Source organism: Talpa occidentalis, unplaced genomic scaffold, assembly GCF_014898055.3.
Source record: "Talpa occidentalis isolate TD23 unplaced genomic scaffold, MPIMG_talOcc4v2.1 talOcc4.10, whole genome shotgun sequence".
NCBI classification, from domain to species: domain Eukaryota; kingdom Metazoa; phylum Chordata; class Mammalia; order Eulipotyphla; family Talpidae; genus Talpa; species Talpa occidentalis.
Window position 1 is genome coordinate 59,969,085 of NW_023600993.1, and position 27,555 is coordinate 59,996,639.

General features: G+C 39.1%; 1 long non-coding RNA gene across 4 annotated transcripts in view; it reads left to right on the top strand.

Moving 5' to 3' along the window:
* The first annotated feature begins 3,364 nt into the window (after nt 1-3,364).
* The window catches only part of LOC129145888 (uncharacterized), a 105,953-nt gene continuing 81,762 nt past the window's right edge, over nt 3,365-27,555 (top strand). For all 4 annotated transcript variants that reach the window (XR_008552024.1, XR_008552033.1, XR_008552026.1 and 1 more), the window contains exon 1: nt 3,365-3,507. This is a non-coding gene — a long non-coding RNA (uncharacterized LOC129145888). The remainder of the gene's footprint in view (nt 3,508-27,555) is intronic.

Genomic DNA, 27,555 nt, shown 5'->3' on the forward strand with positions numbered 1-27,555 from the left:
ATATAATGTTGGCATCATAAAATATATTAGGGAGCAGTCCCTCACATTTTTAAAAACAATTTGAGCAACAGAGGTCTCAGTTCTTTAAAGTTTTTTAAAGGTTTGAAGCAATCTATTTGCGAAGCCACCTAGCCTTGGGGTTTATTTTTTGCAAGATTTATTATTTCTTCTACTTCCACGGATATGATCAGTTTCTTCAATTCATCTGTTTCTTAGATTAGACTTGATAGGTGATATTGATCTAGAATTTTTTCTCTTTCTTTGGGTTTAGCAAATTTACAGACATATCTGTTTATAGTAATTTCATATTATCTTTTGTATTTCTGTGCTGTCTGCAATAATTTGTTCTCTTTCATTTGTTATTCTACTTATTAATATTTTCTCTCATCTTTTTATTATTAGCCTAGCTAGAGATTAACTATTACATTCATCTTCTAGGAGAAGAAGCTCTTGGTTTTACCATTTTTTGGATAGCATTTTGATCTCTAATTCATTTTTTTCTCCTATTACTTTTACTTTTTCTTCTTTCGACTAACTTTGGGTCTTTTTCTTCCTTTTTCTAAAGCTGCTTGTAATTAAATTTCTTATTTGGAACAATTTTTGTGCCTTAATGTGGGCAAGTGATGCAACTATTTCCACTCAACATTACTTTTGCAGCATCCCATTGATTCTTGTAGCTTATATTATCATTTTAATGCATTTCAATATATTGTCAAATACTGCTTTGATGTCCTCTTTTACCAATAGCTATTAAGCATCATGTTATTTAATCTCCATGTATGCATTGTATTTCTTGTGTTTTTATGGTAAATTTCTGTTTTTATGGCATTATGGTCAGAGAGAATACTAAGAATGTTACCAGAACTCAGCTGCCTCAGTATTGGGAGCCAGGAGCAGCAATGGTGTTCTCTCACCTTGCTGCTCCACCACAAGTCTGTTGTGGCAGTTTTTCCTCAGAGACCTTTAATGTAACAGTGTACTTCCTGGATTCAGGAATGGGCCAATCAGGTGTGAGCTATGGCCTGATTGGTGCTAAATGATCCAGTCAGCCACAGGATTGAAAAATGTCCAATCAGATTTGTGGGTGGGGCAGCCTGAAAGAATATATTAGCCAGAGTCAGAGGGAGCTGAAGATCGGAGCCGATGCCAGCCCCAAGGAGAACAGAAGAGATGATGCCAACCCAAAGAGGAGAGACAACACCAGCCCCTGAAGAAAAGAAGATGGTTCCAGCCTCTAGAAGAAGAAGAAAGAAGGGGAAGGCTCCATTCCTGGCCTATAAAGAAAGAGGAAAAGAAGCATCCAGCAGCCTACTTTCAAGGAAGGAAGAAAAACCAAAGACCTCTGTCAGAGACTGGGCTTCCCGTCCTGTCTCTGACGTTGTCTGAAAGGAGCACTAAAGATCCTGGGCCTGGTGCCTCAAAGAGCTGTTTGTTGTTGGTATAGCCCACTAACTCACAAAGAACTGTTAACACTGGGTGTCTGTGACACCATCTCTGAGGGACCAGTAGTGACCATCACTGCTGGCCAGTGCTATCCAGCTACTCCTAGTGACTGGTGACAACCATCACTGACATAATCTGGGTGAGATAGCCAGCCATTTGTGGATACAGTACGCTCTTTGTTGCCCTTATTTGTAAAATAAACCCCATGGATGTTGTTCCTGAAGCCTAAGGTCTCTTGCAATTGTGTGCATTGGTGAGAATACACTGTTAATGACCTGTCCTCTTATCAGGCACTGTCCTTTGTTAGGCTATAGCCCATATGTCCCTGTTGTGTGGTTATTGCACTGTTTTGGAACTTGGCTTTAGTTTTTGGCCTTTTGGGGCTTTTTTTGGTGGCTCTCTTGTCTCAGAGCCTGGGCAGTTGGGAGGCTGTTCCATCCTTCAATCTGGCCTCCTGCCTTGTTGCCCTCTGCCCTGTACACCCCTGTTTCAGGTATAGATTTGATCTTTGTTGTTTTAGTGACAATTGATTTGTGTCCCATCATATGGTCTATTCTTCACTATTGTCCATATGCATTTGGAAAATAAATATATATGCAGAGGGTTTTGGATGAAGAGTTCTGTAGATGACTGTTAGACCTATTTTCTCTAGTTCCTCATTTAAGGCAATTGTTCCTTATTTATTCTTTATCTTGTTGATCTATTCATTGTCTTTATTTATTTATTTTTTTAAGATTTATTTATACAAGCACTGGGTACAGTCAGAAGCGCGGGAGGGTGAGAGAATTCATCAGAGCCAGAGTGGGGAACAGAACAGGAAGAGTGATGAAATACACTGCTGAGGGGAGCAGCGGGCATAGCAGGAGAGGCCTGTTGCACCATGTGGGACCCTTGCCAGTGGCTGGGAATTGAACCGGTGTTGCAGAGGCTGCGGGCAGCTTCACATCCCAGCGTACTACCGCTTCACCACCAGGGGAGGCCCTATTCATTGTCTTTAGTAGGGTCTTAATTTCTTCTAGTAAACATGGGTGGACAAGGCAAAACAGCAACAAGGCAGGAGGCCATATGGAAGGATGAAAGGATGGAATGGCCACACACCTGTCTGGGCTCTGAGACCAGAGAGACACCAAAAAGCCCCAAAAGGTCAAAAGGCCAATAACCAAAACCAAGGCTATAGCCTAAAAAGGACAGTGCCCAGTAAGAGGACAGGTCACTGTCTGTGGGTTCCCACCCATGCACACAATGGTAAGAGATCTCAGGCTCCAGAAACAACTTCCATGGGGTTTAGTTTACAAATAAGGGCAAAAAAGAGCATACTGTATCCACAAATGCCTGGCTATCTCACCCAGATAACGTCAGTGATAGTTGTCACCAGTCACCAGGAGTGCTGGGCAATACTGGCCAGCAGTAATGGTCCCTCAGAGATGGTGTCAGAGACACTCAGTGTTAACAGCTCTTTCTGAGTTAGTTGGGCTATACCAACAGCAACAGCTCTTTGAGGCACCAAGACCTTTGGTGCTCCTTTCAGGCAATGTCAGAGACAGGACGGGAGGCCCTGTCTCTGACAGAGGGCTTTGGCCTCTCTTCCCTCCTTGAGGTTGGCTGCTGGATGCTTCTTTCCCTCTTTCTTTAGAGGTCAGAAATGGAGTCTTCCCTTTCTTTCTTCTTCTTTGGAGGCTGGAACCATCTTCTTTTCTTTAGGGGTTGGGGTTGTCTCTGCTGTTTATCTCCCCAGGGGTTGGTGTTGGCGGCACTCTCAGTTCCCTCTGACCCTGGCTAATATCCTCTTTCAGGCTTCCCCACCCACAAGTCTGATTGGACCATTTTTCAATCCTGTGGTTGATTGGACCATTTACCAATCAGCCCATAGCACCTGATTGGTCCATTCCATGATCAAGGAAGTACACTGTTATATAAAATCTCTCTCAGGAGCAACTGCCACAACTGACAAAAAGGTAATTATTGTCTGAGGAGCAACTGCCACAACTGACTTGTGGTGGTGCAGCAGGGTAAAAGAACACAACTGCTCCTGTAGTCTTTGACAGCTGAGGCAGCTGGGTTCAGGTAAAACTAATTATGTTGCTATTAAATATTCTCTGAAAATATTATTCTCTCTCTGAAGTTTATTATTAATAGTCTTATGTATCTTTGTGTTTCATCATTTGGCACACAGTTATTTATGTATGCTATTTCTTGTTTCAATGGACAATCATTTTGTAGTGTCCATTTTTATCACTTATGGCCTTTTAAAACAAATGTCTATTCTATCAGATATATTTAAAGCTATTTCTGGGGCCTCCCCGGTGGCGCAGCGGTTGAGCGCTGGGTTGCGAAGCTGCCCGTGGCCGCTGCGGCGCCGGTTCAATCCCCGGCTGCTCCCCGGCCACCGGAGGAGGGTCCCACATGGCGTGCAGACCCCTCCTGCCGCCCGCTGCTCCCCTCAGCAGTGTACTTCGGTCCTTCTGCCTGCTCTGCTCCCCACTCTGGCTCTGGTGAATTCTCTCACCCTCCCGCGCTTCTGACTGTACCCAGTGCATGTATAAACAAAACAAACAAACAAATAAATAAATAAAAAAAAAAACATGCCTCTAAAAAAAAAAAAAAAAATAAAGCTATTTCTGAATTTTTTTTGTTATTTGCTTGTATAATTTGTTTGTTTTTTTGTTATTTTTTGTTATTTGTTTGATGAATACACAAACAAATTATATGATTATAGCTAAGTCTATACTTGTCTCTGTTGGCAAGATGGATTTCTTGTAAACACCAGAATGTTAAAGTTTGCTTTGAAAAAATTAAGTCACTTTACCTCTTCTGACTAGTGAATTCAGGCTATATTTATTTAAAGGTGTTTTTTGTGTCATAATCAAATGGGGCTATAGCCAACCCAGGACAGTGCCCAACAGAGAACAGGGCATTGCCTGTGGGTTCTTCACCTGTGTGCCCAATTGCATGATGACTTAGGTTCAGGAAACAACAATAATGGGGTTTATTTAGCAGACAGGAAACACAGAATTACAAGGTCACAAGTGGTCTGCTATTGCCCAACATGTTCAGAAGTCCCAAACCAAATATCACTCATCCAAGATAGCACCATCCAGCCAACGAAGGCCTGGAGCTTGAAGCAGCTGGCAAGCAGCAGGTCAAGATCCAACTCACAGTGGCAGCTGGAGACACTCACAGGTGGGGTAACTGTAATGGTGTGGCAGCAGACCACAGAAAAGCACCAGATGCTGGATCAATAACAGAGCAGCACCAAGGTGATGCCAACTGATCTGATGAACAACTCTTTGTGAGATATTAGCCCACACCAACAGATAGCTCAGTCCGACACTAGGACTGGGGACTTCAGAGCTTCTTCCAGGCAATGGCAGTGACAAGACTTGAAGCAAACTTCTGGTCACTGCAAAACTCTTCAGCTTCTCTCTCTTCAGAGGTCAGCCGCAGGAAGTTTCCTTCTTCTTTTTTTGAGGCCTAACACAGTATATAACAACTATGGGAGTCTGGGCAGATTCCACAATGTCTCTTGTGGTGCCTCATATTACGTTTCACAGTCCCCCACCCTACTTGATACCTCCTGATTGGACCATTTAATCTGGCTGGTGCCTGAGGGAGGGACTGCTCACAGGCAGCAACTTTTGGTGTGGATGAATAAACCTGTTACCAGAACCCAGCTGCCCTAGCAGTGGGAGCCACCTCAGCAGCAGGACATAGCAGCAGTAGTGGAGTTCTCTCATCCTGCTGCTCCACCGCAAGTTAGTTGTGGCAATTGCTCCTCAGAGCCCAGAAACCACCCTTTTATTTCAGTGATGGCGGCTGCTCCTCCAAGCCAGCAACCGTCCCTTTACACAACCACTATTTCATAGATAATTCCTAGATTGTGGAAGAGACCAGTTAGGTGTGAGCTATGTGATGATTGGTGCTAAATGATCCAATCAGCCACAAAATTGAAAAATGGTCCAAACAGATGTGTGGGTGTGGCATCCTGAAAGAGCGTATAAGCCAGGGTCTGAGGGAAGGGTGTGGAACTCTCTGTTCCAGCCTCCAGACTGGTCCAGCCTCCAAACTCTGTTCCTGGCCCCTGATGAAAGAGGAAAAATGAAGGACCAGAACCCCACATCCAGCAAACAACCTCTGATGAGGGGAGAGAGGTCACCATCAGTACTGGCCAGTTCTGTCTGGCACTCCTGGTGACAGGTGACTGGTACTCTGTTTGTACTTCTGGTGGATTCTATCTGGGTGAGATAGCCAGCTGCTTGAGGCTATAGTAAGCTCTTTGTTTTCCCTGTTTGTAAAATAAACCCAGTAGTTGCTGTTCCCAGTCTCATGAAGTCTTTTACAATTGTGTGCATAGGTAAGAACCCACAGAAAGTAACCTGTTCTCTCATCCAGCACTGTGTCTTTTTTGGCTGTAGCCCATAAGTTCCTATACATGGGCATTATCTTACTATAGCCCTTGGTTTTGGTTTTTGGCCTTTGGGCCTTTTTGGTGGCTCTCTTGTCTTAGAGCCCATGCAGATGGGTGGCCTGTTATCCCTTCCTCCTGTCCCTACTGCCCTGTTTCAAACCCACCACATTTTTAGTGGTTCCCACTGGTTTAGCAGCAATGGGAAATACACCTGTCTTGCCCTGCAGGCCACACTACCAGGCCCTGGATACAATAAGTTTTCATTGTCATTTTGTTATGTTTTTGTTATTTTTTGTGGTTTACCGTATACAATATATATATGTGTTGATAGCGACCTGTTATGTCTTGCTTATGTTACATCTCTTTCTTTTTGCATCTATTTCTTTTTGAGGTTTCTACAAGTTATTATATGATATGTTATTTTTGTGACCCATAGGGTAGTCCTCTCTGACTTATTTTGATGGGCCACATTGTTACTTTTCTCCTCCTCCATGTGAAATGATTTACATGTGCGTTGCCTCAATATTCATTGCTCTGTTGTTTTATAATAATACTTTTAGATTTTTTTGTGTGTTCATATGTGTTGATAAACTTAGATTTTGATTTTCATTGAAATAACTTACTTATTCTTCCTTCTGTATTGAATGTGAAACTTGCTGATTAAAGGCTTCTGAGCTGAAAGTCTTTTATCTTAAGTGTGGTAAATATCTCCTTCCAGTCATTTCTTGTCTATAAATTCTCCATTAAAAACTCCACTGGGGCATCCCTGGTGGCTCAAGGGGTTAAGCACTGCACTGTGAAGTGGTCCTCAGCCTCTGCAGCACGAGTTCGATCCCAGGCCTGGCCAGAGAGAAACCCACATGGCGAAGCAGACCTCTCCTGTCTCACCCGCTGCTCCCCTCAGCAGTGTATTTCAGTCGGTCCACCTATTCTGCTCCCCACTCTGTCTCTGGTGAATCCTGTCACCCCCCACATCTCTGGCCTCTACCCTAGCTATTGTATGCGTAAATAAACAAATTTAAAAAAAAATTCCACTGACATTCTGATTATTTTTTAAGATTTATTAATTTATATGAGAACTGGGGTACAGGCCAAAGGAGTGTGAAGGTGAGAGAATTCACCAGAGACAGAGTGGGGAGAAGAACAGGCAGAAGGACCAAAGACGCTGCTGAGGGATGCAGTGGGTGAGACAGGAGAGGTCTGCTATGCCATATGGGTTTCTCCTTGGCCGGCCGGAATCAAACCCACACTGCAGAGCATGTGGACAGCTTCACAGTGCTGTGCTTAACCTGCTGTGACACCAGGGAGGCCCAGTTTTTAATATTCTGTCCTTGTCACTGTCACTGATTTTCAGTGGCTTTATTATGTTTCTTGGGTTGCATCCGGCATTATTTGTTTGGAACACCTTGGGCCTTTTTGACCCATGTCTGCTTCATTTTTCAAATGAGATAGTTTCAGGAAATGTTTAAGTAAATTTTCTGTACCTTTTGTTCTCATTTCTCCTTATGGGACACCCATGATGTAAGTGTTATTACTCTTTACATTGTCCTAAAAGTCTCTTAAACTACTTTGATTTTGCTTTAAAAATTTTGTCTATGTTGTTCTATTTTTTAAGATTTATTTATTTATGCACACAAGAACTGGGGTAGAGGACAGAGGTGTGGGGAGTGAGAGGATTCACCAGAGATATAGTGGGGAGCAGAACAGGCAGATCAGCTGAAATACACTGCTGAGGGGAACAGCAGGCACATCAGGAGAGGTCTGCTGCACAATGTGTGTAGCTCCCTGGCCAGGGGTCGAACTCGTGCTGCAGTGGCTGCAGATAGCTTCATAGGCTGGGTCTTAACCCCTTGCACCACCAGGAAGGGCCCCTATGTTGTTCTATTTATGTGCTATTCAAGACTGTGTTTTCAAGCTTATTAATTATATACATTTTTTCCATTTTCTGATGTTCAGGTCACCAATATAATTTTGTTTTTATTTTGCTGTAGCTTTTCTTAGCTTCATCATTTCAATTGTAGTTGTCTCATATTTTCTTTATCTTATTGTTGTTTTACATCCTCAAATTTTGTTTTTGTTTTAGAATTTATAAGCATCATTTTAACTATTAGTTAGAAATTCTCTTCTGTCAGGTTTTGCATTTGTGCTAAGTTGGAACTCCTCTAAGAATTTTGTTTTCCAGCATTTGTGATACATTCTTCTGTCTCCTCATTTTATTTTTTATTTTTTTTAACATTTATCCATTTATACAAGCACTGGAGTACAGGCCAGAGACATGGGGAGGGTGAGAGGTTTCACCAGAGACAGAGCAGGGAGCAGAACAGGCAGATGAACCCAAAGCACTGCTGAAGGGAGCAGCGGTGGAGACAGGAGAGTTCTGCCATGCCATGTGGCAATCTCCCTGGCTGGTCAGGAATTGAACCAGTGCTGCAGAGGTAGTGCACAACTTAATAGAGCTGTGTGCAACACACTGCACCACTGGGGAGGCCTCTTTTTTTTTTTTAATGAGTTGTAACAGGGATAGATTTTCAGACTGTTGTCTTCTTTGTACCTGTTCAAATAATCTGAGGACTCATACTGGTGAGGGGTATGAGATAAGAAAGAGGTCTGGATAGTAAGGCACTAAAGGATCATCTCCAGCTAACTCAAGGAGTTCAAACTTTCTACTACACTGTGATGGGAACTCACAGTGGTCAGTTCTGCAGTATTAGTATCTCTCTCTCTCTTTTTTTTAAAGATTTATTTATTATGCATACAAGAGCTGGGGTATAGGCCAGAGACACAGGGATGGGTGGGTGAGAGGATTCACCAGAGACAGAGTAGAGAACAGAACAAGCAGATTAACCAAAGTACACTGCTGAGGGGAGCAGCGGGGCAAGTTAGGAGAGGTCTGCTGCACCATGTGGGTTGCCCCCTGACTGGCCAGGAATAGAACTTGTGCTGCATTTTCACCTTGACCTTTGCACCACCAGAGAGGGCCGTAATATCTTTTATAGTCTCAATTCCACTCCCATTGTAGTAGGGGGAAATATCTGGTGGTCTAGAAGCCTAGGTGTGAAAGAATTAACCAGAGGCAGAATGATAACAAATAGGTGGATTTATTGAAATGCACTACTGAGAAGCAGCAGCAGGAAAGCTAGAAGTACATGCATGAGAAAAAAAATTAAGGCTGTCTTCTATAGTCTGTATTCTCAGGCCTTCTAAGTTTGGGCACCAGTTTACACCAGTTATTTGCAGGATTATCTCTTCTCAGGCTCTGGCCTTTGATACAGAAACACACTCTGGCCTCTGGTTCTTCATTCCTGGAACTGGGCTGTTTTTTCTGTCATAGTGGTGGATCTTAAGCTTTGTCCCCAAGACAACCTTATAAATTCCTTTATCTATCCAAGCCTCTCAGAACTGCCTGCTGGACAAGGAGTGGGGGCTTAGGTTTTAACCTTATTAAATTGTATTTCTACATCATTTTAGATTATTATTAACCACTAGATTTAGCACTGGGCATAGATTTTAGTTGATGTGAGGTCACAGGCCAGTGGTTATTGTCATTTTCTGTCCAGCATAGAGCCTTTCCTGGACATTTTGCTCTCATTATTGAAAGATACTTGAGCTCTAGTTTGTTCAAGTATTAATTTGTTATGGCTTTAATCCTGGATTGGGGGTATGGTGACAGGTATTTTGAATATATCAACCTTTGCTTGGTTAGTAGATTATTCTATGATGAGTCTTATGTAACTTGACCTGCTTCTCCCTGATACTTCAGGCTTAGATTCTTCTATATGGAGAGATGCATTTTCAAGACAGTAATCCTCACCCTGCATCCTTACACCTTCAGCTAACAATGTACCCTCTATCTTTAGTGCTAACTCACAGCCCACTTATCTAGTATAGTGTTGGATCTCAGTATCCTCTACATTGGAGTATGCCTAGGTCATCAACAGTTGTAGACTCTGCACCACAGCCACCCTACTCTCATGTGTATTTAACTGCCCAATCATCACTATAAATATATTTAGATTAGATATAAAATTAGGTTAGATATAAAAAACACAGAAATGATGATTTCAACTTGGAAAACTCAATAGAAAATTTAGCTAATATATAGTTGCTTTAGTTTTTATTTTTTCATTCTTTTTTTTTTTCATTTACTGAGAAATATACAGTATCCAAAAATTTTTTAAAAATGCACTTCCATTCACATCAATTTCCTTAATTTATCTCCAACAATGTTTCATGAATAGCAGTGGAACTAACTGCCTGTGGAACTTTATAAAACCAACCTCTATTTTGCACACAATAAATATATGACATGTATTGGGCACAGACTTTCAGAAATAAATATAATTCAGAAGATCCAGTTCTTGCTTTCAAAAATGCCAGTCCTCTTTTAGGAAGGAAAACAAATAACCAGACACATTTGATGTATACAATTACTGTCATAAACTCACACTTCTTTGTGAGTGCTATAAGAAGTTAAAAAAAAATCTATCAAAGAGTTGACTTTAGAGGTAGAAAGATTATGGAAAGCTTTCTGGATAGCTTATGGAAAGAAAAAGTGCAGGAGAGGAAAGACAGAAATTTCTTGACAATTTGTTGATTTTTGAGGTTAAACCACATTACTGAACTGTGGGGCTAATGTACATTGAATCATTAATATCTATGAAGCCATCCATGCTGCTGAAGTTCCTCAAGAAAGAGTAAAATGACATATCCAGAAGCTTCATAGCCACAGAAATGTAAGTTAAACTGATGCTAATATAGTTCATGCTCTTTATAAATCATATTGGTTTTATCTACTGCTATTTTCATTATATTTATATACAGAAAAGTAATCTTGAGAAATAACGACACTAAATTAACACATAAGAAAGTTTCTGTAGAACTTACAATAAAAACTCTTTCTATTTTAGTGCAATTTTGGGCTACCCTGATGAATACACTTTTGAGGAATGTGACTTGGAAAAACATGAATTGAACAAAAAAATTACACATGATCAAAGTAAATATATGAGAAATAACTTGCCATGGTATAATACAGACGTTGTCATGAAATTCCTGATTCAGGATAGGTTGTCTGATTCAATGAGAGTCATGACCTAGTCAGCAGAGACCCTCAAGTAAGTCTCAGTCTCAATGAATCCACAACCTCTAAACCTCTATATAACTTATCATCACATGTATTGAATATAATTCATTAATACAAACTTAAAATATTTTATAATGACTCAACATTTTTAGTCTAATTCTATCTATTTTTTCTTCAATTTGTTTTTGTGTCAATTGCTTACAAAACTATATAATTTGAGGGTTAATGAATCATTTCTTATGTGACATGGAAGTGAAACTGTGTTGCAAAAATATTTTTTTCTTCAAAATAGTAATTTGAAACCTTTGTTTTCCCTAAATGTCATGGTTAGTGTTGTGAAACCTCCTTTATTTTCTGACATGTTAGACAATAATGCACTACATACTTAATCCTTTCCTATTTCAGCCCACAAATTTCTACAAATTGCCATTTCAACATTTTGTTGGTTCCATTTAAATAATTTTATCTTCATTTGTATAGCAGCATTGGTAACAAAGTGATAGTTATAGCTACATTACTTTTAAAGCATAACTTTAACATTTATGAACTTTTACTTTTTGTTAAATATTTTGACTTAGATTGCTAAATATTTCAGCAAGCTTTTATAGGTTTAACATAAGTTGTAACATATTTAAGAATGCACTCAAACTTTCTTGCACAATCTGCTAAATTACAACCCTTTTCTTATAGCATACAAAGCTGCACTATTCCTAGGCTTTTACTTTATAAGGAAAAAGAAAAAAATGAAGACGGACACAGGTAGTATCAAAGAAAGCAAGTAGAAAGGTGATACTTTCATTCCTGACAATGAGTAATGAGATCTTTCTTACCCTGCAGTGTAACTGGAGGCCTGCCTTGAGGCAACATTAACAAGAAACCCTCTCACTCCTGGAGTGTGTCAGAAAGGATTCACAGCCCATTCTTTCATTTCTTGAGAAGTCCCCCTACGTTGCTGTGTGTATGGTGTTGAGGAGATCATAGATTGAACATGACCAACAAACTGAACACAAACAATAGGAGGCTCCTTACACTTTGCCCCTGTTCTTAGAATGTGCTTTCTGCCCCACTATTCTTGCATGAGGAGTCACTTCAAGGATGCAGTCTTGACAGAGTAATGTGTTGTTGAAACCATTTGAACTGTGTATATGATTGAACTTCATTAGGCCTTTGTATAAATCCTTAAGATTTAATGGGCTGGTGCACAGACCTACTCTTCTTGGCAGATGTCTAAGACAAATCTTATAAGTTTCCATGCTTATTAAACCTGCACCTGCCAACCTGCAATGATCTGCTTCTTTCTTTATTATCTTTCTGCCCTGAGTGTAGAAAGGTCAGTTTCTAATTTCACCATGGAAACAGCCACTATTACAAACCGACATGCAAATACAATATTAGGAACTGGAATGATCACTCTTGCCCAGAAGTAATGAGAAGTACCCCTCACTTGAGTGTCAAACAGGACAAAATAGGGAATATGAACTTCTGCCATCATATGAGAGCAGTGAGACAACACCCTCCTAACCCTGGCAGAAAGGTGTCAGTGAAACTACCTAAAAGTGAAGGTTTCAGTACAACCCAGAGTCTCAGAATGGAATATGATACTTTCCAGATTTCAGTAGATTCTTTAATAGAAACAGATTATTTCAATAGACAATCTCTAGGAGAGCTAGGGTATACTAAAATCAATTTAAAAAAGACATTTGTTGGGCCTCCCCTGGTGGCACAGCAGTTGAGCACTGGGCTGTGAAGCTGCCTGCAGCCCCTGCAGCACCGGTTTGATCTCAGCCATTGGCAAGTGTCCCACATGGTGCGACAGACCTCTCCTGCCATGCCCGCTGCTCCACTCAGCAGTGTATTTCATCGGTCTGCCTGTTCTGTTGCCTGTTCTGGCTCTGGTGAATTCTCTCACCCTCCCGCGCTTCTGACTGTACCCAGTGCTTGTATAAATAAATAAATAAATCTTTAAAAAAATAAAAATAGAAAAATAAAAAAGACATTTGTTGCCAACACTGAGATGACAAACTATTAAAATTATCTGACAATGATTTTAGAACAATCATGATAAAAATTCTGCAATGAACGGTTATAAAGAATCTTGAGACAAGTGAAAAAGAGTCAGATTTAGTAAAGAAATGGAACATAGCAGAAAAGAAATAGAAGACATAAAGAATGAAATTTAAATTTTAATTCTAAAAATACAAAAAATGAATGTGTAGTGAATGACTTCAACTGCTTAATAAAGGCAAATAGGAAAAAAATCAGTGAACAGATAAATGTAAATTTCCCAACCTGAACAAAATAAACAAACTAAAAAGAATGAAAAGAACCTCAAAGACTAGAGAAACTAAAACTACAAATCTGGCACTTATGTCAAAGGAGTCACTGAAGTAGAGGGAGGATTTGCGGTGCCTTGGTGGTGGGTGTGGTACAATAACACACATGCAAGTAGGTGTGAACTTCTACCCCTAATACCTATACAGTGTTGTAAACTGATGTTACATCAGTTAAAAATGATATTTTTACAACTACCAAATAAATAACAGCTGAAAACTCTCCAAATTTGGAAAGAAATATATACCTGCATTTTCAAGGAGATGTGTAAACACTACATATGATTAACACAAGGGAATGTACACCTATAAATAATAACAGAACATTTAACTAAAAATTTGTCACAGAAAGAAACAGAGTGACATATATTAAAACTATTAGATAAAAATAGAATGACATCTTTGGGATCTAGAAACACAGGTTTGACACCAAAAGAAAGACCCATAAAAGGAAAGTTAATGAATAATATTTAATCAAAATTAAAAAATTACTTTGTGAGGCACCCACTTATGGGAATGGAAAAAACAAGCTCCAGAATAAGACAAAATATTTGGAAACTAGCTAACTGACAAAGGACTGGTATCTAAAAACATGCACATAACTAATTAAGGGACATTTCCACAGAGGAAAACAATCCAGTGTCCTTGGCCATATGAATGATAGCCAGTCTGTGGTCCATTTGACCTAGAATGCGCCTAGTAGTCTCATGCCTGCATTTCCTCAGGGACAATGTCCTGAGATTTTTTTTTTTTAATTTTGTTTATTTTATTTTTGCATAGAAGAATGTGGTATAGGTCAGAAGATGGAAGGGTTAGAGGATTCACCAGAGACAGAGTGGGGAACAGAACAGGCAGATTTACTGAAATACACTGCTGAGGGGAGCAGAGGGCAAGACAGGAGAGGTCTGCTCTGCCATATGAAGGTTAGCTTCCTGGGCCAACCTACTGGTGCAAGGGGTTAAGATGCAGCCTATGAAGTCAATCACAGCCACTGCAGCACAAGTTCGATCCCAGTACAGGGAGCTACCCACATGCACAGCACACCTCTTCTGACTCGCCTGCTACTCCCCTCAGCAGTGTATTTCAGCCATCCTGCCTGTTCTGTTCCCCGCTCTGTCTCTGGTGAATCCTCTCACCCTCCAAATCTCAGACCTGTGCCCCAGTTCTTGTATGCATAAATAAACAAATCTTAAAAAAAAAAAATGTTTAGCTCCCTGACCAGGGATTTAACTCCAACCACAGTGGTGATAGCATGATAGTGCTGAGACTTAACCCCTACATCACCAGGGAGGCCCCAAATTATGATACTTTAGAAGCTATAGTTCATAATCAATTTTTCAATTGTGTAGTGTCAGTCTTCTAATTTTTTCTGCTTCACATTTGTGTTATTCTTCACATTTGTGTTATGGGACTTTTTCATTTTATTTTTAATTTAAAAATAATCAATTTATTGTTAGTTGAGGTAATATTTGGATAATACTATCAGGTATTACCATCACAGTCCAGCGATAAATAACCATAGTCCACAATATAGTCCATTGTGTTTCCTTCCCTCTCACTGTGTTTCCTTCCCTCTCATTCTCAAACTCCTTGTCCTCTAGGTGGTTCAACTGTGTACATAGTTTTCTTTTTTTATATATATGTATAGTCAGTTTTTAATCGTTTTTAAGTTTGTTTTTATCTATTACTTTATATTCCACATATTGGTGACTTTTGGTATTTATCTTTCTCTCCATCAACCTTGCAGCAAATGGCATGTGTGTTTATCTTTTTTGATATCTGAGTAATAGCAACATCTTCTTGATCCTTTTGGGAGCGTTTAGACTGGTTTCATAATTTAGCTCTAGTAAACAGTACTGCAATTAACATTAAAGTGCAACTTTCAAGTGTTTTTTGAGATTTTTTGGTAAGATGCTGAGGAGTGGAGTTTCTTGGTCAAATAGCTGATCCATTTTTAATGGTTTGAGACACTTCCATACTGTTTTCCATAAAGGCTAGACAAATTTGTATTCCAACCAGCAATGTAGGAGGGTTTCCTTTTCTCCACATTCAACAGCACTTGTTATTTCTGGTCTTTTCAATATGTTTCAGTATGGGTCATTCTCACATGGGGTCTCTCAATGGTCTCTCCTTTTGGTCTTGATTGCATTTCCCTAATGATAACTGTTGTGAACATTTTTTCAAGTGCCCATTTGCTGTCTGTATGTCTTCTTTGCAGAAGGATCTGTTTAGTTAATTGTGCCCTTTTTCTGATTGTTTTGATTTGCAGTAATATATGTTTATGATTTCTTTGTCTATCTTTGATAATCAGTCTTTTATAGATGTATGAAGTGCACATATTTTCTCACATTCAAAAGGATGTCTTTTTGTTTTACTTATGATTTCTTTCACTGGGAAAAAGTGCTTTGGTTTGATGTAGTCCAAGTTGTTTATGCTCTCTTTTGTTTTCCATGTTGTTAGGGACAAACCCCTAAAGACATCACTAAAGCTTACGTTGTAAAGTGTTTTGCTTATATTTTCTTATATTTTCTTAATGTATTTTAAGGTTTCAGGTTTTATTCTAAATCTTTTAACCACTTTGAAATTATTATTTATTTTTTTTTTGTGGTATGAGATAGAGGTCTTGTTTCTTTCTTTTGCATGCAGCAGTCCAGTTTTGTCATAAAACCATTTATTGAGAGTTTATCCTTGTCCTGGTGTATGTTTTTAGCTCTTTTGTCATAGATTAACTATCCATATATATGTATGCTTATTTCTAGTTTCTCATTTATTCCATTGGTCTGTGTATCTGTTTTTATTTCATCCAAAGACTGTTTTAATTATTAGGACTTTATAATTTTAGGTTTGGAAGTGTGATACCTTCATTCTCTTTCTTTTTTTGGTCAAGATTAACTTGGCTATTTGGAATATTCTGTGATTCCATATGAATTTCTTTGAAACATGCTATTGACATTTTTATTTGTATTGTATTGAATCTTCATATTGCTTTCGGTAGGATGGACATCTGTCAATTCAGATTCTTCTAATCCACGAGCAGGGAATATTTTTCCATTTCTTTATATCTTATCTAGTTCTTTCAATAGTCTTTATTATTATTATTTATTATTATTATTATTATTATTATTATTATTACAGACTTATTTACCTCCTTTGGTTTACTTATAATTTTTCTTCGGTGAAATTTTCTTGGGATTAATTTCTTAATTTCTTCCTCCTCTATATCATTGTATATAGGAAGACTACTGAGGTATGTATTTTGATTTTATATTCTGCCAATCTGCTAAAGTGATTAAGCTGTTTCAATTATTTATTCCATGGTATCTTTTTTTTTTTTTTAAAGATGTTATTTATACATTCAAGAACTGGGGTGTAAAGCAGAGGTGCGAGGTAAGAGAGGATTCACCAGAGAGAGTGGGGTTGCAGAAAAGGTGGCTCTACTGAAATACAGTGCTGAGGGGAGCAGCAGGTGAGACAGGAGAGGTCTGCTGTGCCAAGTGGGTTAACTCCCTGGTGACCAGGGAAACCATACTCATGATAGTGTTGTGTTTAACCCTTGCTCCACCAGAAAGGCTCCTTTTTCCCATGGTATCTTGAGGGTATTTTTGTATATTATTACATCATCTGCAATAATGATAACTTTACTTCTTTCCCAATTTGTATTCCTTTCACGCCTTTCCATTATCTAATTGCTCTTGCTAGAAGTTCTGATGCTATGTCCAACAGTAGTGGTAAGTGTGGACATCATACTAGAAAAGCTTTCAATTTTTCAACATTGAGAATGATCTGAGATGTGGGTTTTCTAGTAGATGACTTTCATTATTTTAAGATATTTTCTTTTTATCCCCGTTTTTTTAGGGTTTTCATCATAAATGGATGGTGGAAATTGTATAAAATGCTTTCCCAGCAACTACTGACATGATTGTTTGTTTTTTTTCTTTTTTTGTTGTTGTAGTTTATGGGGTGAATTATGTAGATTGCTATCCAGATGCTGAATAACCCTTGTTTCCCTGGTGTTAAACAAACTCGCTGATGTTGTCTGATCCTTTTAATGTATTGTTGGGTTCAGTTTGCTAGGATTTTATTCAGGAATTTTATATTTGTGTTCAATAAGGCTATTAGACTAATTACAATAAAGTAAAAATCAAAATCAACAAGCAACTATAAACCAGAGACACAAAGGAGGGGGTGGGATGGGGAGGTGGGATTAGGGTCAAAATAAGTGGGAGTGGGAGTTGTATGGTGAATATAACCAAGATGAAAATGCATACATTGTGCACAAATGAAAAATGATGTAAAAATATATAAAAGAAAATAAAAGGAAAAAAAATCTTCAAGGAAAAAAATATTTTTATACCTCTTCTAGGTTACTGATTTTCTTTGCATATAGATGATTATGGTAGTCTCTAATTATGCTCTGAATTTCTGCAGCATTTGTTGTGATTTCTTCTCTTTTGTTTTTTTTTTTTTTTTAAGATTTATTTATTTATTTATACAAGCACTGGGTACAATCAGAAGCGCAGGAGGGTGAGAGAATTCACCAGAGCCAGAGCAGGGAGCAGAACAGGCAGACTGACGAAGTACACTGCTGAGGGGAGCAGCGGGCAGCAGGAGAGGTCTGCATGCCATGTGGGACCCTCGCTGGCTGCCAGGGATCGAACCTGCACTGCAGAGGCTGTGGCCAGCTTTGCAGCCCAGCACTCAACTGCTGTGCCATCAGGGGAGGCCCTCTAATGGCTTTTGTATTTGTTTGTTCTTTTACAATTCCTTGAGTTGAAAGAAAGCATTATTTATTGAACTCTTTCTTGTTTCTTGATGTGGGTTTACATTACTATACATTCCTGTTAATATTGCTTTTGCTGCATTCCGTATGTTTTGGATAATTGTGTGCTCATTATCATTTGTCTCAATGTATTTTCTAAGTATCTTCATTAACCCAACAATCTTTTGGTAGTGTGTTGTTCAGTGACCGTGTATTAAAGGATTTCCTTCTTTTCTTTTAACAGTTCATTCTAGTTTTATACCTTTATGGTCTGAGAAGATACTAAGTACAATTTGAATCTTTATGTATTTTTTGATTGTGTGTGTGTGTGGGGGGCTACAATGTGGTCTATTCTGGAGAATGTTCCGTGTGCACTAGGGGAAAATGCACATTCTTCTTTTTGAAGGTGTAGTGCTCCATAAATGTCTATGAGGTTCATAAAGTCTAATTCTCTGTTTAAGGCTATTGTATCCCTGCTTATTTTATGTTTAGTTGAACTGTCCATTGGTGAGAGTGAGTTGTCAAAGCCTCCTAAAACAAATGTGTGTACTTTATCCCCAATGTTTGTTTTTAGAGTTGATAGCAATTGTCTATTGTGTTTTGGTGTTCCTTCATTTGCTGTATATGCATTTACAAGTGTTATTTCTCCTTCATGTATCATTTCCTTAATCACTATAAAGTGTCCTTCCCAGGGCCTCCCTGGTGGCCTAGGGGTTAAGTCTCAGCCCTATCACCACTACAGCCTGGGTTCCATCCCCAGCCAGGGAGCTAACCCACATATGGTGCATCCATCAGACCTCTCCTGTCTCAACCACTGCTCCCCTTAGTAGCGCATTTCAGTAAAACCCACCTGTTCTGCTCCCAGGTCTGCTGCTCTGTCTCTGGTGTATCCTCTCACCCTCCTCCCCCACACACACACCTCTGGCCTATACCACAGTTCTTCTATGCACCAAAAAATATGAAAAAAAAACAAATCTTTAAAAATAAATAAATAAATAAAAGATGTGTCCTTCCCTGTCCCTTGTTACTTTTTGTTTAAAAATATTTTATTTAGGGCTTCCCCTAGTGGCACGGGATGTTGAACACAGCGCTATGAATCTGTCTGCAGCCTCTGCAGCGCCGGTTCAAACCCACCTGGCCAGTGAGGGTCCCATATGATGCAGCAGACTTCTCCTGTCTTGCCTGCTGCTCCCTTCGGCAGTGTATTTTGTCAGTCTGCCTGTTCTGTTCCCAGCTCTGTCTCTGGTGAATCCTCTCACCCTCCCGCGCTTCTGGCCTATACCTTGGTTCTTGTATAAATAAATAAACAAATCTTTAAAAAAATATATAAAAAGATTGTATTTATTTATGCATAGAAGAGCAGGGGGCAGGGTGAGAGGATTCACCAGAGACAGAGTGGGAAGCAGAACAGGCAGACTGATTGAAATACACTGGGAGGGGAGCAGCAGGTGACACAGGAGAGGTCTGCTACACAATGTGGGTCACCTCCCTGGCAGGGAATCAAACTTGTGCTGCAGTAGTTGAACATTGCTTCAGAGTGCTGAAGCTTAACCCCTTGCACCACAAGGGAGGCCCCTCTTGTTACCTTTTTAACTGGAAATATATTTTTTCTGATGTGTATATGGCCTTTCCTGCCTTCATTTGAATGTCATCCACTTGTAGGATTATTTTCCAACATTTTACATACATACTTTTTTTAGCATACCGTACATGTATATGCAGATCAACAGATTGGGGGTGGAGTGCACAAAGCCTGTTTGGAATTAGCTCAGGACATCCTTTCCCCCTACCAATTCCCCCCTGAGCTAAGTTCATACAGGCTTTGTGGACTCCACCGCCACTCCAGACCAAAATCCATCAAAACATTGGAAAAGATAAATTCCATCGCCACCAAAGGAAAGTTTGCTGGGACCTGAGGGTGGAGTTAAGCAGCCAGGTTTGGTATAAAAACCAGACATGTGGGCCTTGGGGGCCCCTTGCTCTTGCCTCTTGGCTCACCGCCAGCTCTCCGAGTGCCATTTGGGATTCCAGATAGGCAGAACGGGTAGGACACATTTATGACTTTATCTCCCACTTTTCTCCCTGAGTTGTACATTTCCTCATTTCCCCTTCCCTTTTGAATAAATATTTTATTAACCTTTTATGTGTGCCTGCAGTGGAGTATTAAGTCCCTTTTAAGTGTGCAGGTGAGGACCCACAGTCAGGCAACCTGTTTTATATCGGGGCTGCCCTTTAACAATAGCATTGAGACTTAACCCCTAGACCACCAGGGAGGCCCTGTTCTTATTTTTAAATTAAATTTATTTATTAATTTTCTTACATAATTATTAATTTTTGGACAGCATTTGGTTTCTTTCCTCTGGTGTAGTCCACATAATTCTCTCATACCATATCACCTTTGATTTACCTCCACAATTCCTTGTTTTCTCTTTGCTCCTGTTTTGAGCCCTCTCCCTCTCCTTCCCCTGCTGTATGCCTCTGATCTATGATCAATTTGCCTATTTTGTCTTTTTCCTGACCCTTTCTCTGGCTGTTAGCAATTTTTACCTGGAAGTATATTTTATATAAGTATGAATGTTCATGCATTTTGTTACGTACCAATTGTTTGCAGGATTACTTCCCAGCCGTTTACTTTGAACCTACATTTATCTTTCTATCTCAGATGGGTCTCCTTGAGATAATAGAAAGTTGGGTTTTGTTTTTGTATCCAAGCAGCCACTCTGTGCCTTTTGTTTGGTAAATTCAGTCCATTTATATTTAGAGTGATAATTAATGTATGGCTATTTTCTACTGAAATTTTATCTTCAGTTTTATGATTTCATTTATTTCCTTATTTATTTCTTGTGGACTTTCTTCACTTTAATTTGGAATTGAATGCTCCTTTCAACATTTTCTGCAGGGATGGTTTAGCATTTATAGTCTTTCACTTTGCTTTGCCTTTCAAGGCCTTTATTTTTCCCTTTAATCTAAAAGAGATTACAAAATAGAGTGTTCTTGGCTGTCAGTTTTTACTTTGAGTAATTTAAATACATCATTCCTTTTTTGCCTTGCCCATAGAGATTCTTCTTAGAAGACTGATGCAAGCCTTATGGAAGTATCTTTATCTGTTACCTGCTTGTACCCCTGTATCACCTTCATTATTTTTTTCTTTGTCTTAAACTCCTGCTAATTTCACTACAGTGTGTCTTATTGTTTGTCACATTGCATTTAGGTAACCAGATGTTCTTTTAGCTTCATGGACTGGTAGATGTAATCCCTTTTCCACTTTTGACATATTTTCCATTATTATTCCTTGAATAGACTTTCTGTTCCTCTCTTTTCTCTTTGTGGATAATAATTATTCATATGTAGGATTTCTTAATGGTGTCATATATTTCTCAAATTGCATTGCATTTTTTATATATATTTAATTCCTCTCTTGTTCCATCTGGGTTCTTCCTATATTATTATCTCTGGGGTCACTGATTGATCCCTTCTTTTTCCACAGCTTTCTCTAGAGTTCTTGATCTCATATTGAGCTCTTTATCTCCTGAATTTTTGTTATTTTCTTCTTTAAACTTCATTTTTTTTTTAAATCTTCGGTTCATTGATTTTTTTTTTTATAATACCTTTTTTTTTAAGATTTATTTATTTATTTATACATACAAGTACTGGGTACAGTCAGAAGCGCGGGAGGGTGAGAGAATTCACTAGAGCCAGAGCGGGGAGCAGGACAGGCAGAATGACGAAGTACACTGCTGAGGGGAGCAGCCGGGTATTGAACCAGCGCTGTGGAGGCTTTGGGCAGCTTCGCAACCCAGTGCTCAACCGCTGCGCCACCGGGGAGGCCCTCATAGATTTTTATATCTGATCGAATTAACTTGTTTTCCTGAATTTTTTTTTTGCATATCTTCAATTAGCATTTTTGAGTTCTCTTGAATTTATTTGACTTGCCTTTCTCAGTCCATGTTACATTGACTTGCATTTCTTTTTTTTCTTTTTTCTATCTCCTTGTGTAACTTTATTTTAGCGTTTCTGAACTCTCTATATGATAGGGAACTATGATCCCCCATCTTTTCATGTTTGGATTCTTCAAATTAGTTCTCACCTTGTAATGGCATACTCTCTTGTGGTTTCTTAGTTCCATGAACTGCATTTTTATTATGACCATGGTGTTCCTTCATGCCCTCCCATTGTATTCTTGTTACTAACATCTTTAGCAGAAAGCTAGGGTGCTAAACTATTTATATGTTCCCGTAGGTGGCGCTGTGGTTTTGCTTGATTTTATTTATTTACATATTAGCTTATTTGTACCTTTGCTGGCTTCTTTACACACTCCTTTCCCTCCCTCCCTCCCTCCTTCCCTCCTTCTTCCATCCTTCCTTCTTTCTTTCTTTCTTTCTTTCATTTTAGTTTCTGAGTCATCAGGGTGGAGAAGGGCATGGAGAGTTCAAAAAGTTGGTGAAGATCAGTTATATTTTATCTGGCAGTTCTCCTAACAACCCTTCTCTCTAGGGCTTGTGATGACAGCTGATAGTTCCTATGCTCTCTATCAGCTTCACAAACTAAGTAGCAGCATAAAACAATGCTTTAAAACAACTGTCTCTCTCACTCTTCCTCCTTCTCCTTCCTTCCCACTATCCCTAGAGATAAATATCACTTGGTACTTTCCAATCAGACATTCTTCTGAGCCCTCTCTTTAGGTGGAAGTGAAAGAACAAAAAATAACCTTTATTATTGGTAGCAGGACAAATAAAATCATGACAGCAGCATTCCCCAGTATAAATTGGCATTAAACATGAGCAACTACTTGACAGAATGTATCAATTAACTTATAAATAAATGACTTAATGAAAACAAATTTTTAACATAATTCTTCAACAGGAAATGTGATCTAATAATTGATTTACAATTCTAATTTTAACCGTTAAAATACATAATTTTATTTCATTATTACTGTATGCTCAAATAATCTGCCATATTCAGGAAAGCAATACAATATTTAGAATAGTTGTCACATTTCATCCACTGGGTAGTGTTCCTTCTAGTAGAGTGCACTGCTGAATATGTAACAGGGTGGTCCCCAGGAAAGGGGGAGGTTCCAGGTTCCCTGCCCCACCCAAGGAAGGGTGGAGCTGAGCAGGAAGAGGAGAAGCTGCAGGAAGAGACGGAGGAAGGAAGCAGGATGGAGCAAGGAGACCTGGAGGAGGCGCATGGAGCCTAGAGACACGTGAAGAAACTGCGCTTGTCTTTTGATCATGGACTGGGTGACACAGATGTGGGTGAGACCCGTGGGGAGGTGACAATGGCAGCTTTTATCTTGATGTTGATTTTGCTCTTTTCCTTCCGGGCTTGTCCAGTTGTTTGTGACCCTTTTCTGTGGGTCCCCACTGGAAGATGCTTTAGACTTGTGGCAGGCCTTGGGGCCTTGCTCTGGGCCAATCCCATTTGGATGGACTTTTACCCACGAGGGGACGGGTAACTCTGGATGCTTCATTTAGAAACTAGACTCTTTGCCTTACCTGTATTGTTTCCTAGTTTTATTAAAGTTCCTTCCCATTAAAGTCTCCTATGTTTTGTGTTGATGCGGCCGATGGCAGAACCCATGTAGAATAGGCAGGTTTGTGGGGTTTGGGCTGCCCCTCTCCCTGTCCTATAACAGATTCACTACTAGTCATGATTATAAAATTTATATGTAAATATTAATCTATATGTCTGATATTGTAGTAATTTCATCTTCTAAGAATAGTTATTACCATAATTCCTCTAAATGTGACAAAATATTTTAACTATAAAATGATTTTTGTTTGTTTTGTGTAGCTATATAATGTAAAATCTTGTTGATTATACTGTTACAGATAATGATGAGTGACATTCTTGGACTCAACTGATTTATCAAGAGAATGTTCCAATATCAGTTAAGCTACATTCTTCTCTACTAACTTTATATTTTATACATATATAGTCTAATAACATCTCAATTTTGATATGTTATCTTAAAATTTAGTAAAACTATTCAGGTTGTGCTTCTACAAGTTTATGATATTTATGTAAATTTATGTCAATGTAAAATGCATTTTTTTGGTGAGAGAAAAATTGCTCTGCTATCTAAAAATGTTTTGAAAACCTTGAGTGGCCTTGCTTCTACATTCCTGGTGGTACCTCAATGATCAAATAGTTATCTCATTGATGGGTCTATTGAAATGCAGGTTTTACAGGAAGCATAAGAAGTTCTGGTTTCCATTGTTTTGTAATGGATCCTTCTTTTGTCCTGGAGTCTCTGAAATATATAGGTTTGCACATATAACATCTCCCTGTCAATTAGAACCATAAAATGAGGAAGAAAAACAATTAGAACCATATAAAACTGTTTTGAGTAGTCCTTCAGCTACACATGTCAGTCACCTGACAATTTTGAATTCAACCTTGGTGACACAGGGGTTAATGTCTCAATGCTATGAAGCTATCGCCAGTCACTATAGCATGATTTTGATAGATCCCCTGCCAGGGGGCTGACCCACATTGCCCAGCAGACCTCTCCTGTCTCACAGCTGCTTCCCTCAGCAGTGTATTTCAATAGATCCACCAGTTCTGCTCCCTATTCTGTCTCTAGTGAATCCTCTAAACCCCTGTACCTCTGTCCTACAGTTTTTGTGTGCATACAGAAAAAAAAATCTTTAAAAAAAAATGAAATTGAAGGTAGTTCAAAAAGGAATCTTATCCCATCTCTGTAATTGTATTGACAAACATTCTTTCAATCCATACTTTCAATCCTTTATTACAGGAAACATTTGGCATATTTGTGGATTAACATTACCTATTGAATTTGGTTAATTTCTTTAGGAGAGCTAAAGACCTCTCTAAGTAAAACTAGTTAGCCTGCTGGGCCTCCCCTGGTGGTGCAGCGGTTGAGTGCTGGGTTGCGAAGCTGCCCGCAGCCTCTGCTGCACCGGTTCGATCCCCGGCCACCTACAAGGGTCCCACATGGCGCGCAGACCTCTCGTGCCATGCCCACTGCTCCCCTCAGCAGTGTATTTCATCAGTCTGCCTGTTCTGTTCCCAGCTCTGACTCTGGTGAATTCTCTTACCCTCCCACGCTTCTGACTGTACCCAATGCTTGTATAAATAAATAAATCTTAAAAAAAAAAAAACTAGTTAGCCTGCTCTTTGTATGAAGTTGAACAAAGCAAATTTTCAAGCCTCTTGAGATTTGAAAATTACTGTCATGACTTCACACAGCAGATTTCTTGTGTCATTCCACCCGTATAGTATGAAGCTGTATCCTTCTTTCTACTTGTTATTGTCAGCATTAATAAGGTCCAAGCAGCAAGTTTGCTGTTTGTCATCATTAAGCCCCATCATTACTGTTGCAAAACTAACATATAAAATAGTATGTGAATAACATCTGAAAATGAAGATGATTATGAAGATCTGAAAACCTAATAAATTACTTATCCTTTGTGTGGCACCTTGTCATCTCAATATAAGATAGGATAAAGAAGTGTAAATTGCAAAATGAAAGCTTTTCTATTTCCAGTACTTGCAAGGAAGAGATCAAAACTGAATATTATTTTCAAAAAAAATGTTCTAACCAGGTGAAACTGTTTTGAGTAGTCCTTCAGCTACACTTGTCAGTCCCCTGAGAATTTTGAACTCACAGTACATAGTAAATTAGACCCTAAGAATAAAATTAAAGATAATGTCCTAATAAAAAGTTGCAATGTACCAATTTATCAACTCATTCAACCCATTTTTACCTATGTATTATGACATTATTTATCTTAGGATATAATTCTATCATACTTTTCAAGTTTTATTTAAAAGCAATTAAAAATTTAAGTGATTTTGTTATCACCATTTCACAGGGGACAGATAGGGTTCACTTACTAAATATCTACAGGTATAAAGAAACAAGATATATAGAAGGGAAAAATGGATCAAATAGATATAATTAGATTTGTCCCTGAATCTTTGAACCTGTGAGTGTACTCTGTGTGTGTGTGTGTGTGTGTGTGTGTATATTTTACATCTTTTATGGGTGCTCATAACTGAAATGAAAAAAGTCTCAATAATTGTCAGCAGATAATTTTTTATGTCTTGTTCAGAAAAACTTATTTTTGCTTAAAAGTATTCAGACCTTCTCTAGAAAAAAAATCTTTTTTTTTTTAAAGATTTATTTTAAATATACAAGAGCCAGGGTACAGGTCAGATGTGTGGGAGGGTGAGGAGATTCTCCAGAGCCAGAGTGGGGAACAGAACAGGCAGACTGACGAAATACACTGCTGAGGGGAGCAGCAGACGAGACAGAAGAGGTCTGCTCACCATATGCATTGCTCAGAGGCTGGTGGGGATTGAACCAGCACTGCAGAGGCTGCGAACATATTTAGAGCCCTGTGCTCAACCACCTGCACCACCAGGGAGGCCCTAGAAAAACTCTTTTAACTGGACAGCTTAAATTTTTGAGTACACATAAGGGGAACTATTCTTATGTGTGTGTGTGTGTGTCTGTGTGTGTGTGTGTGTGTAGGTAAAAGCTAAAGAAAATAATCTTTAAATATTTGCAAGACAAGGGCCTCCCTGTGGCGCAGCAGTTGAGCACTGGGTTGCGAGGCTTCCTACAGCCTCTGCAGCACCAGTTCGATCCCTGTCCACTGGCGAGGGTCCCCCCCCAAAAAAAAATACAAGACAAAAATATCTAAATATAATTCCAATGCAGTAAATATAAGTTTCCTGTTTTCTAAATCATTCAGTGTATGAAGGATTAAAGCAAAGTTCTTGTGACTTTACTGACATGCAAATTAGACAAAATGATTCTCAGATCTGGGCTCACCGGGGAAAAGGATGACTTGTTTGAGTTCTAATTCAAGAGGTTACAGTTTGTAGTATTGAAGGACACAGTTGGCAAACTAATATTACAATCTAGCAATATAGGACAATTTTAAAACTCCATATTTCACACATATTTTAAAATTTCTTTTTTTTAAAGATTTAGTTATTTATTTATAAAAGCACTGGGTACAGTCAGAGCGTGGGAGGATGAGAGAATTCACCAGAGACAGAGCGGGGAACAGAACAGGCAGACTGAGGAAATATACTGCTGAGGGGAGCAGCGGGCATGGCATGAGAGGTCGGTGCGCCATATGGGACCCTCGCCAGCAGCTGGGGATCGAACTGGTGCTGCAGAGGCTTGCAGGCAGCTTCTTAGCCCAGCTCTCAACCACTGCAGCACCAGGGGAGGCCCCGAAATTTCTTAATATATAAAATTTCAATAATATAAAAATATAGAGAATAGTGAAATAGATCCCTCCTTGATCCATATTTTTTTTAATTTTATTTTTATATTCCCCATACAATTGCAACCCCCTTAGTTTGACCCCAATACCTCCTTTCCCACCCCTCAACCCCCCATAGTGTGTCTCTGGTTCATAGTTGTTTGTTGATTTTGATTTTTTCTTTCTTATACTTATTCTTTTTCCTGGTCCCTTATTTAGGTTTTCTAAATTCCTGCTATGAGTGAGACCATCCGATATTTTTCTTTTTCTTTCTGGCTTATTTC